This window comes from Octopus bimaculoides, chromosome 6 (assembly GCF_001194135.2).
Source record: "Octopus bimaculoides isolate UCB-OBI-ISO-001 chromosome 6, ASM119413v2, whole genome shotgun sequence".
Lineage (NCBI taxonomy): Eukaryota > Metazoa > Mollusca > Cephalopoda > Octopoda > Octopodidae > Octopus > Octopus bimaculoides.
In genome coordinates this window covers 96,245,345-96,258,524 of record NC_068986.1, presented here as the reverse complement: position 1 = coordinate 96,258,524, position 13,180 = coordinate 96,245,345, and positions in this window count along the sequence as shown.

Below are 13,180 nucleotides of genomic sequence, written 5' to 3'. Positions count from 1 at the left end.
TCACCCACAAGGCTTTGGTCAGCCCAAAGCTATAGTAGAAGACACTTGCCCAAGGTGCCACGCAGTAGGACTGAGCCCAGAACCATGTGGTTGGTAAACAAGCTACTTACCACACAGCCACTCCTGCGCCTAGGATGGATTTTTTTTTACAAATAACTTTCAATAGATAAAAAATATGTTACTGACTTTGTTTAACTCCAAATGAGAAACAATAGAGCAAGTCTATGATCAAAGGTGCTCTTACCACCCCACCATTTTGTATGTCTATGACAACACTGTCCAATGTATCCTTCCTCTAGTATTGTTTAGTGTTGTTGTTTAATCCCAGGTCAGTCCTGATCAAGAAACAAGCCTATTGTCAAAAGTATTCAAACTTTGACCATTTGGACTCAGAACTACATTTATCAATGTGTCCATCTACTTTTAAGGGAGCAGGGTGTGTGGTTTTGCTGCTATTTCTAACATATTAAGCAATCATGTAGAGGGTGCTGCAGGTTCATGATTTATGTATAGAATCCTGTGGTCACCATTCATTAATTTGTAGAGGGGAGGTGGTTATCCTTTACCATATATTCCATAATACACTTCTGTTACTGTTGCTGTTTATCCCTAGGCCAATCTTGATTGAGTAGAACTGTGATCAAAACCATTCCATCCATACCTATTCTATATTATATTGGTTTGATCTGGAAGAATAAGCTGTAGCACATTGACTTTACAGGCCCTCTGAGACTGGTGAGATTGATACCATTAATGTTCCTCTTCAACAGGATGTCAGCTGACCACAACAGGGAAAACCTACTCAGAGTTGGGAGAGAATTCCAGAAGGCTAGAGGAAGAACAAGACTTATTGATGATTATGGGATCTGGGAGGCACCACATTATGATGAGAGAAGGAGAGATATGTGAGTCAGAAGTACCTGAGTAAAGATGGTAATGCAGTGGTCAGCTTCAAGGAGCAAAGGCCATTGTAGTAGTGGTAGAAAAGGAAGAGAGAGAGAGGAGACACCACATCTGTGAGTCAGATGTGGTGTTGAAGTATGCTGGTAAGTGTCTTCATGTCAGTCAGGTGACCTTTTCCTGGAAGCGGTTAAGGATGTTTGTGTGAGAAACAATAGTACCACTCTGGTGTGAAAAACAGTACTCCATTGTGTGGTTTCCTTAAATTTTAGAAAAGTTTTGGTAATTGTTCTGAAGAAGGAGGTCAGTCTCTTCTTATTTATATGATCCAATGACTTCCTTATCTTTGAAACAGTAGAGTGTGACTTGAATATGATTTAGCTACTATTTTACAGTAGGTGAAGTGATCATGTTGAGCAGTGTTTCTCAACATTTTGTCTCATACCCACTTCCCCTTGATTTTCCAAAAACATGTTTCCTTTCCTGTCTATCAACAGACAATGTTAGTATATAGCACACAAACACACACACACACATGAAGTCATGTGACCTAGTAGTTAGAGAGTTGGTTGCACTCATGACCACTAGCTGATGGGTTCAATTCCTAGACCAGGTGGTATGTTGTGTCCTTGAGCAAAACACTTCATTTCATGTTGCTTCAGTCCCCCCTTTCGATCAGAGGAGAATGTTGCCCTGCTCAGCTAGCCAGTAAGGTGGCATCATTTGAAGGCTGAAACAATGCAAAAACGCATTGTGACCAACAATGTGTAACAACATCTGATAGTTTGGCCCAACACATAATCACATGATATATAATATATATATATATATATAAAAATATATATATAGGAGTGGCTGTGTGGTAAGTAGCTTGCTTACCGACCACATGGTTCCAGGTTCAGTCCCATTGCGTGGCACCTTGGGCAAGTGTCTTCTACTATAGCCTCGCGCCGACCAAAGCCTTGTGAGTGGATTTGGTAGATGGAAACTGAAAGAAGCCCGTCGTATATATATATATATATGTGTGTTTGTGTGTCTGTTTTTGTCCCCCCCACCACCACCATCGCTTGACAACCGATGCTGGTGTGTTTACGTACCCGTAACTTAGCGGTTCGGCAAAAGAGACCGATAGAATAAGTACTAGGCTTCCAAAGAATAAGTCCTGGGGTCGATTTGCTCAACTAAAGGCAGTGCTCCAGCATGGCCGCAGTCAAATGATTGAAACAAGTAAAAGATATATATATATATATATATATATATATATATATATATATATTTGAAAAGAGTTTTAATTAAAACTTTATAACCAGATTTATTCACTTAGAGCCCATTTCAAAGTAATCCATGCCCAACTGAAATATTGCTATACACCACTGGTGCAGCATGTCCCCAACCTTGAGAAAAACTGACGCAGAGATTCATTCATTTGCTTATAATACTCTTTTGTTGTTGTTGTTGTTGTTGTTGTGACCGTTTTGTCTTTAACTCAGACAGTCAATCATCACCACGTTAACTGATGTATTCCTTTTTGCCAAGATGGTAGAGTATGGTTTGAGGGAAATTTGGTTGCTGTTTCTAACTGGGACATTGTTTTTGCTGCAGTTTGGACCCTAAAACAACAATAATCAATTACATTATTACTGTTGTAGTAGGTTAGGCCCATGTATTTTTTTTTAATGCTCAGACTGGTTTTAGTTGCAAGTAGGTTATTTTGATGACCACAGCAGAGGTAAGCAAGGTGAAGCTGGTCAGAGCACAACAGTTGTTTTTCCTGTGTCTTTATCTCTGGTGACATGCATCCCAGCACTTTGGGATAGCAAGACTATTGATTGTCCTGCTGTTTAGGTGAATATTTGTTTCTTTTTATATTTGGGCTCAGTAGAAGAGGTTGTGTTCTAGTAGCGTTCTGGAGTGTTGCAGATGTGTCTAGGCTGAGTGGGTGAGATAGTATTGTTCGGGTTGTGTTTTAGTAACCTTTAAGGGGTATTGTAGGAGCGTCTTGCTTGAGTGGGATGGATAGTGATGCTTGAGTGGGACAGATAGTGTTGCTTGGGTAGTGCTCTAGATGTATCTGGACTGAGTGTATAAGACAGTGTTGTTAGGGTAGTGTATAATCATGTTCTGGAGCATTACAGTTGTAACTTGGCATTTGGGGAAATTGAATATATTATAAATATTATTTTTGCATGTCCCAGTAATGTTGTGAGTTATTCTGTTGCTGATGGTATTGTTGTTAGTGATATTTCTTGTTGTTGTGGCTATTTAACTACAAGTAAGCCCTGGTTATGCAGACATATAACCAAAGGTATTCCAGTCAGAACCATTCCATCTATTTCTCAGGTCTACATTATCCAATATATCCTTCATTTCTCAGACAGTAGATTGTAATTTGAAAGAGATTTGGTTGCTATTTCTAGCCAACTGAGCGACCACGTAAAAAGCAACATTGTTGGTTTTGATGATGTTGTTGTTGCTATCGATGATACTGTTGTTGCTGCTGTGCTTGTTGGTGCTGTCCTTGTGTCCTTGTCGTCATCGTTGTTGTTGTTGTAGTTGGCAGAGTGTGTCATTGCTGTTGTTCAACAACTGTACTGCAGTGACGTAACTTATCAAGTGCACCAAAAGGCCACGTGCAGATGCAGCAGTGGCGGCAGATGATTGTAGTAATATTGGTCAAGTGATACTGCTACTATTGCCATTACTACTACTACTACTACTACTACTACTACTACTACTACTACTACGACTACTACTAACTACAAATGCTGGTGTTGGTGGCCGTGGTAGAGGTGGCAATAAATATTAGCAGCAGCAACAAGAAAAGAAGCTGCAGCAATGCATCACTCAGAAACTTGGTACTATGTGTGGTGTGGTGTGTGTGTGTGTGTGTGTGTGTGTGTGTGTATGAATACACACATATACATATACATCTATTATATACATATTATTTATCTATATATGTATATATATATAGATTTACATATTACATATATTGTATGTGTGTACACACACACACACACATGCATACGTTGATAGATAGATATATACGTGCGCAAACTCGGTTGCATTTACAAACAGGAACAAAAAATGTACTCAATACGTGTAAAAGGGTTTATTAATTTTTTGGTAAATGGATGCTGAGATTTTCTGTCATTGTTACACAGAATAGTGACAGAGAGAAACCTTGCCTTTAAATAAGTGCTTATCATCATCATCATCAACATCATCGTTTAACGTCCACTTTCCATGCTAGCATGGGTTGGACGATTTGACTGAGGACTGGTGAAACCAGATGGCTGCACCAGGCTCCAATCTGATTTGGCAGAGTTTCTACAGCTGGATGCCCTTCCTAACGCCAATCACTCAGAGAGTGTAGTGGGTGCTTTTACGTGTCACCCGCACGAAGGCCAGTCAGGCGGTACTGGCAACGGCCACACTCAAAATGGTGCATGTTATGTGCCACCCGCACAAGAGCCAGTCCAGGGGCACTGGCAACGATCTCGCTTGAAAATCTCACGAAGGCCAGCCAGGCAGCACTCGCAACGGCCATGTCCAAAATGGTGCATTTCATGTGTCACCCGCACATGAGCCAGTCCCGGGGTACTGGTGTGTGTTTATGTGTGTGTGTTTATGTGTGTGTGTGTGTGTGTGTGTGTGTGTGTGTGTATGTATGTATGCATGTATGTATGTGTGTCATCATCAACATCATTTAATGTCTGTTTTCCATGTTGGCATGGGTTGGATTGTTTGATAAGAACTGACAAAGCAGAGGGCTGCACCAAACTGCATCAATATATCTTGTGGCAAATAGTAAATTGAATAATAACACTTTCTTAAACTTTCATACAATTCTTTATAACTGCTGGATTACTAGTAGATCAGATGTTATAATAAATGCTTCAAGTCTAGCACACTCGTTGACAGTGATTAAATTAGAAATGATACGTATTTTGTATGTGATATCTTATAAATAACCTTGTCCATCTAACATATGATGATTTGTAGAAGGCAACATGCCTTATGAAGTCTTTATATGTTGTGGAGTTGATTTCACTTATTAAATGAGTAGAAGTATGTAAGTTGAAGAAAACAACTTCCTTGATTTTTCCTTTTGTTTAAATCCGCAACAATAAACTGAACTTTATACAAATGGTTAATGGAGAGTAGAGTAATGCTGGCTTAGTGGAACTTCGAACATCAACAATGACACCTTGTGCAAACTCTGCCAGAGGATTTTCAGATTATGCCTTATAAATAACTTTCAGAAATCCTTGGTCTACAGTGCTATCAAGAGTCATTATTAGATCATAAGAAGCTGTACAGGAATGCAGGAATATATTTAAACAATGAGGTATATCTGAAATGTGAGAGGGCAGACAGAACTGTCTCACTTGCAATCTTTATATGACCATGACTTACTTACAGGCATATATATCAAACATTTGCTGTCATGAAAGCTTTTTCTTCACAGTCTTCTACCAGTAAAGAAGGTCAAATATTTTTTCATGTCTGTAGCTATGATAAAAGTGATGATAACCTGGTAGTCAAAGCTGAAAGGTTTAGAGTCAGGTTTTTTTGTTTTTTTTCCCTTTTGAACGAAGTCTTCTCGTCTTACACAAAATGAAAGTTGTTATTGTCTAGCCCCAGGACAGTTTTGTTTTATTCAAATGTATCTAATTGAAACAGTGTGGAGGCGCAATGGCCCAGTGGTTAGGGCAGCGGACTCGCAGTCATAGGATCGTGATTTCGATTCCCAGACCGGGCGTTGTGAGAGTCTATTGAGCGAAAACACCTAAAGCTCCACGAGGCTCCGGCAGGGGATGGTGGTGAACCCTGCTGTACTCTTCCACCACAACTTTCTCGCACTCTTACTTCCTGTTTCTGTTGTGCCTGTAATTCAAAGGGTCAGCCTTGTCACACTGTGTCACGCTGAATATCCCCGAGAACTATGTTAAGGGTACACGTGTCTGTGGAGTGCTCAGCCACTTGCATGTTAATTTCATGAGCAGGCTGTTCCGTTCATTGGATCAACTGGAACCCTCAACGTCGTAAGCGACGGAGTGCCAACAACAACAACAACAACAAATTGAAACAGTAGAATCTGAGAAAACTAGTGATGTTCTGTGTTAGCATATAGTGAATATGAAAAGGCTTGCAAAGAGGTGTAAACTATTTTGACACGAGGAAGAGGAGATGTCTAATGTTTCATGCAGGGCCAATAATGGGAGTGTTTTCATATGTCTAGGACTACATTATCTATATTAGATTTCTATGTTTCCTCACAATATACTGTTCATTTCACTGTTTGAAGTAACTGACAACTGGTAAGTCTAGCACTGTTGGACAGTATGATTTTGTCATTTGACTGACAACAGGAAGAATACATTGTGTTTCAAAGCATCATCTGATCAGTCCTAGGAAGCTCTCATTATTATTTTTGGCTTCTGTTAGTTAGGGTTGATTATTTACCTACACCTGTATGCAGTTTCATATGCATCCATGTCTCTTCTTTGATGTTGTCTAAAAGAAAGGCTATCACCAAAGGTTGATACAATTTAACATTAGTATTATTGCAAGTGTTGCTGGAAGAATACAAAAAACCAGAAGAGAGAGAGTTATACCAATCCACCATCCTGGATTGGTACTTTTTTTATCAACACAGAAAGGATGAAAGGTATAACTGACCATGACAGGATTTGAACTCAGAACACAAACCATCAGAAAGTATATCTTCTGATGATCTTCTATCTAATGTGCTGACTGTTGTTGGTACTCCGTCGCTTACGATGTCGAGGGTTCCAGTTGATCCGATCAATGGAACAGCTTGCTCGTGAAATTAACGAGCAAGTGGCTGAGTACTCCACAGACACGTGTACCTTTGATGTAGTTCTCGAGGATATTCAGAGTGACACAGTGTGACAAGGCTGACCCTTTGAATTACAGGCACAACAGAAACAGGAAGTAAGAGTGAGAGAAAGTTGTGGTGAAAGAGTACAGCAGGGTTCGCCACCATCCCCTGCCGGAGCCTCGTGGAGCTTTAGGTGTTTTCACTCAGTAAACACTCACAACGCCCGGTCTGGGAATCGAAACCACTATCCTATGACTGCGAGTCCGCTGCCCTAACCACTGGGCCATTGTGCCTCCACTAATGTGCTGACTACCCTGCCAGCTTACTACCTTAATACATGTATTGTATTATTTATAACATGTTATCCATATATTCTTATTGCTTGTAATTTTAAATAAACTAATACATACATACACTCATACATATATTTTCAACTGATGTATCAGTGACATTTTGTATATCTCAGTTGTTTGTCTTTCCAATGCCTCCTTTTACTGAGCCCTTGTAACAAATAAAGAAAATACTATTATAATTATTGTTATTATCGTTGGTGTTCTTTAAGTGACGGAGCAACAGAAGTAGGGGAGTGTTGGACAAAATGCATTGTGGTCTTTATTTTCAGTTCAAATTCTGTTGGGACTGGTTTTGTCTTTTTCCTTTTGGGGGTTGATAAAATAGCATTCAAATATTGAAGCTATTAAATTGGCCAAATATCATCTCCAAATTTTGTGGAAGGGAAATAAATCGATTATATGAATTTTGCTTGGAAACAGGTGATGGTTGGTAACAGGAAGGGCATTTGGCTGTATAAAATCTGCTTCAATTAACTCTATCTGACCCATGCAAGCATGGAAAAGAGGACGTTAAAATGATGATGATGATTAAGCTTAATAATTGACTGACATTTGTTTTATGGGCCCTGGAAGTAGATAAAGCAAAACTAAACTTAGCAAGAATTGAATTCAAAATATAAAGGAATGTAATTAAATACTGCATGACATTTTACCCTTTGGCCAAATTTATGGCATTATGCTATTGTTAGAAATCTACTTCCTCAACCTCAACCACTAAAGATCCAAGGTTCTAATAATAATCAAAGAAATCAATATTGTAGTTGTTGTTTCATCCATGTTCAACCTTTAACTAAAAGACCCCTGATTAAAGACATTCAAATTATGACTCCACCACCTCAATCTATTCATTGTATTTTGGCTGTTATTTCAAGAAAGTCAAGTGATCATGCTGGAACTACCTGATTGGTTTGAGGTACTGCTGGTGCTAATGTAATATTAACAAAAATTAACCTAAATTTAAAGATTTCATTGAAATTTGAGGTAGTGTGCATTGGCCAAAAAATTATACAGTGAAGTTTGTCAATTTGAATAAGGTCTTATTCTATATGAAGAGGATAATTACATAATGGGTCTGACCCTTCGTCTGAACACAGTAGCAAGCTGGCAGAATCGTTAGAGTGTTGGAAGGAAAGTGCCTTATGGTATGTTACAAGTTCAAATCTCATTGAGATCTACATTGCCTCTAATCTCTCCGGAGCCAATAAAATAATATACCAGTCAAGCTCTGGGTTCAATGGTATTGACTGACTTTACAACTATTTACTGACTGTTTTTGTGCCTAAATCAGAAGCCATCATTATTTTTGACTAGGTATAGATTCTCAGATTTATAGTGAGAGAGAAAGCTATGGTGTTAGTAGCATGGTATGGTATCTCAGTGCCTGGGGCCACAGATAGTTTTGGCATCCTCACTTTAATTAACAAGCAGAATAAACAAGAGGTAATTTACACATTCCACCTTTTACACCTGCTTCCGGGAGGTGACTACACCCACTTGCCTTCCCTGCTTCGCCTCTGCATGGTGTTAATGCTTCTCAATTTTTTAGTCTTTATTTCTAGCCTGATTCATGACGAAGCAGACAATCCAAAGTCTACCAACTATCGTGACTAATCATGTTTACTGTTTGTGGCACACAGCCAGTATTTAGTCTGCGGAAGGATGTTCCATCGATCGAATCAATCTCAGTATAATATTGTGCCTCGTGTTATCGACCTGTACAGGATTTGAACAAGAGGTTAAATGTCACAAGACACCTGCTTACCTACTGTTTTTATTTAACGCTCTAAATTATAGTCTCTTTAAACTGTCACAATGTCACAGTGGTTACGATCAGCTCAATTGAAACAGTACATTACTGGCACGTATCAAGTCAACTCCCAATAAGTCTATAGGAAGGGGTTGTACCCCTGTTTTTGTTCTTTGAAGCCTCCATGAAACTGAGTTTGAACTTGTTGCCTAGAAGAATGTGTTCAAATATAGCCGAGATCAACTTTGGATTTCATCATTTCCGGGTAGATAAAATATATAAACAGTCAAGTACTGGGGTCGATGGTATCAATTGACCCTTTCCCTTAAAACTGCTCACCTTGTGCCTTAATAAAAAAAAAACATATTTGATAATACTAGAGTACAGGAGACTAAATAGAGAAAGACAAAGCAGGATTTGAAGAGAGAGATAGAGGTAAATAGATGGATAGAGAAAGGGAGGGGGAGATATAGAGGGGGGAGAGAAAGAAGAGGAGATAAAGAGCGGGGGTGAGAAATGAAAGCAAATTACAGGCAAAGTAGAACGTTCTACTTTATCCGTTATTAACTAAGCAATTTTTTTAATGTCATTGTGTAGGTATATGTATATGGCAGTGAGTGTCTGTATATCCCTATCTGTGTGATTGTGAGCCGGCTGTCACACCCATTTCAACAACAAAAAGACCCCCATCTCTATCAGTCTGTCGTGTGTTTCATAAAAAGGTCGATGAGTCACACGTCTCTCCCCCTCCTCATATCGTGTATCACCGATCTGCTATTCTAAACATCTATAGAGGACTGAATACAGAGACTGTATAGAAACCCGCTATACACCCGGTCATACTGCTGCTGTTCTTTATTTTTTTGGGGGGGGAGGGGAGCGAATTAGGTTATAGTGGTGATGGTACGTGTTTGTGCTGTCCTCTATATATAAAGGTCTGTAGTTCACAAACACACACACACACACACACACATATATATATATATATATATATATATATATATATATATATACACTTATATATTCCGAATGCAGTAAAGTGATAAACTTCTCGAGTAAGCCAAGTCTGTTATGTAGGCTCGAATCCTGGTTGGGCCCTTCATTTAATTTACTCCACGTTCTTGCCAGAATGATGGGCCCTGTCAAACTAATTGTCTTGACCTTCTCACACACGTGCGCCTGCTCGCGCGCGCGCACACATACACACTAAATGAAGACGAAGCTTTTGCAGTACTTATCCAATAACCTCATTAATGTTTATGAGAAATATTCTTATCTTCATTTGCAATATCAATGATTTCTAACACAGGCGCAAAAGCGTACATTTTTTTTTATGGATTAAATCAACTCAAGTAGTTGACTGCTTAAGTTACCGTCAACTGGATTTGAACTCAGAGCTAACTTTAATCTATCTGTCTATCTATAAACATTCGTTGGAGAAATAAATCGTCGATTAGTCTGATCTCAGAATATGACTGGTGCTTATCGATATAGAAGTGATTAAGAGCAAATGAAATCAACAATACCAAATGTTTTGAGGTGTTTCGGTTCGGTACACAACCTTTTGTCACTCCACTGTCTACATTCATATTTTTTTTTTTTTATCACAGATGCAAATGTTACAAATTCGTAGGTGGTTGGTATAGAGTCGGTCACGTAGTAGCCACCGTGTGCCTATAGTAAAAATTTGAGCCCCTGTGCCTATTTAAAAACCCGGAGCTAAACCTGGTTCCGATGTCGTATAAGTGGTCGAAATTACTTTTTTCAGGGCGATGGTCGCATGGTTAACTTTTTGGCTATTGCTGGAACTCATTTACAGCTGAGTGAACTGGAGCATCATGAAATGGAGTGTTTGGCTCAAGAACACAACGCACTGCTCGTCCAGTAATCGAAACTACGATCTTACGATCACACCTTCACGTGTAAAAGATAAGAAAAAAAAATCGATATGAGTCCGGTGGAAGTTGAACTAAGAACTTTGAGAAACTAAAATACCCATTCAATATTTTCGAAGTATTTCATATGATCTGACTTAGTCCACCACGTGTAAACGAAATGCGACCAGGAATCGAACCTCTTTTCATAAGGATTGCCCATTTTACACAGATATGGATAAAACTGTGTTTCTGTAGCTGATTTCGCTATATGTATATGTGCTTAGAATTGTATGTATAGTACTATCGATGTTAGTGTGTAGTATATAATAGAATGTACGTGTCTAATGTACGTGCCTTTGTGTGAAAGAATCGGTAGAGCAACAGACATTCAATTATCTCCCTTTATGTTTTCCGCGTTCGAATCCTGCCAAGGTTGAAATTATTAGTTATTTCAGAGATGACAAAATAAGCACCAGTCAAGTATTGCGGTCAATTTCATACATTACATCTCTCAAATTTACAAATCATTAATATTATTGCTGCTGTTTAACCCCAGGTCAACTCTGGCTTTTCTTAGTTTAGGAAAATTGGTTTCAAAATTTTGGCGAAGTGGGTAGGTTAATTATATTGACCCCACTGTTCAACTGGTACTTCTTTTATCGACCCCGGAAGGACGAAAGACAAAGTCGGAGGAATTTGAACCGAGAACATAAAGACAAGCGAAATGCCGCTAAGCGTTTAGCCCGGTGTACTAACGATTCTACCAGCTCACCGCCTTTTCATTGTAGGAATATTGAATCGACCCAAGTACTGGACCAGTATATTATTTTATCGACTCTGGAAAGATCAAAGTCTTTGAACTTGGCAGGATTTGAACTCAAAACGTTAAGAGTTGTAGTAGCATTTTGTTCAAGGCTCTAACGATTCTGCCAACAAACTTGTTCGCGATGTGATTGTCGCATCTTTTATTAAGGCATAATATATTTAAGACTTCCTTGTTCGATGTTTTTCTTTTTGAACACCTTCCACTATGCGATTTGGCTGCTGCTATTTATAGCAGATCGAATGATCCCCCTCCCGTAGAAGTTTCCTCTTTATGTGTATAATGAGATCATTAAAATTTTCAAAAAAAAAAAAAGTGATAAGTGTTTAAAATAATCTGAAATTTAATTAATACATTTTAAAGTTGTTATTTCCCAAGATTTATGATGATATGAAAATTCATTAATTAATTTTCTTTTCGTACCCCCAAGGTACTGCCTATTATAAACACACATACACACATGTGTGTAACGCACTATTCTTTCACACTTTTGATTTTTACCTCCGCCTAACCGGGAGCTATTGTATTCAGTCATGTTTGTTTGTCCGTGGACAAGATATCTCAAAAACTGCTTGATGGATTCGGATGAAACTTTCAGAGATGTTTGGCTTCGTGACTGGCATGAACTGATTAGATTTGGGGATCGATCCGGTACCGGACAAGGATGCTGGATTTTTTTCCTGTTTTTTTTTTCACTTAATTTTTGAGAACGGTCGTGTTCATTTTTAATATTCTTGTTTGTGTGAGCAGTCGAGTTTATTTCAGATATTCTAACGTTGGTGTTGCTTTGGCGGAGGTTTGCGCTCTTATTACTTATTAAATTGTTTTTACTTTATCTCAGAATATTTTCGTTCCACTTCTGTAACCTTGTCATGAATTTTTACATTCAACTGTCTTTTGCAAGGGTAGGTTCTTGTTTTTCGGTTGCTAAGCATTGCCAAAAATGTGAAGGAAGGGTGCATGAGTTGCATATTAGGCAGGACTGTGGACTACCAGAAAATTTAACTAATTATCGATTTCAATGCACGAGATGCAATCAACTAAATTATGAATTTATCAATTATTCATAATATAAGAAGACGATATGTATGAGAAAAAGAAAGAAATGTTGATGTCGGATATCCTGGCTTTTACGATCAGAAAAATCGATGACCTTAAAAGGTTTGAACAAAAACTAAATTCGAAATATGTTCCGATAATGTTTTTCATACAACGGAATTTACGATTCTAAAAATTTCAATTTTTTTCATTCTTGTCTTCTATTTCCGTACCTTTTCCATTAGGTATGGGACTTCTTTTAGGGATCGTCGCTTCTTGGATTTAGGACCGTGAAAACAAGAATAGCCGTATATATACACTGGTTTACGGAGCATGGCTTACAAAACTTAATTGTTATTGTTGATGTGTTTTCTGGGTCGAAAATTTCCCGCCTTAACTAGACAACAACAAACTAAAATTTCCCACGCATTCATTCAGTATACAATAACATTAAAACAAATAAATTCCATAAAACTATCTTTAAAAATATGCTAGAGATGGACTATATATAATCTGAACCTCCCCCCCTTATTTATTAATTTTTTTTACGGAATCCCACGTTTTAGGCTATGGAGATTCCGATTCTGAAAAAAA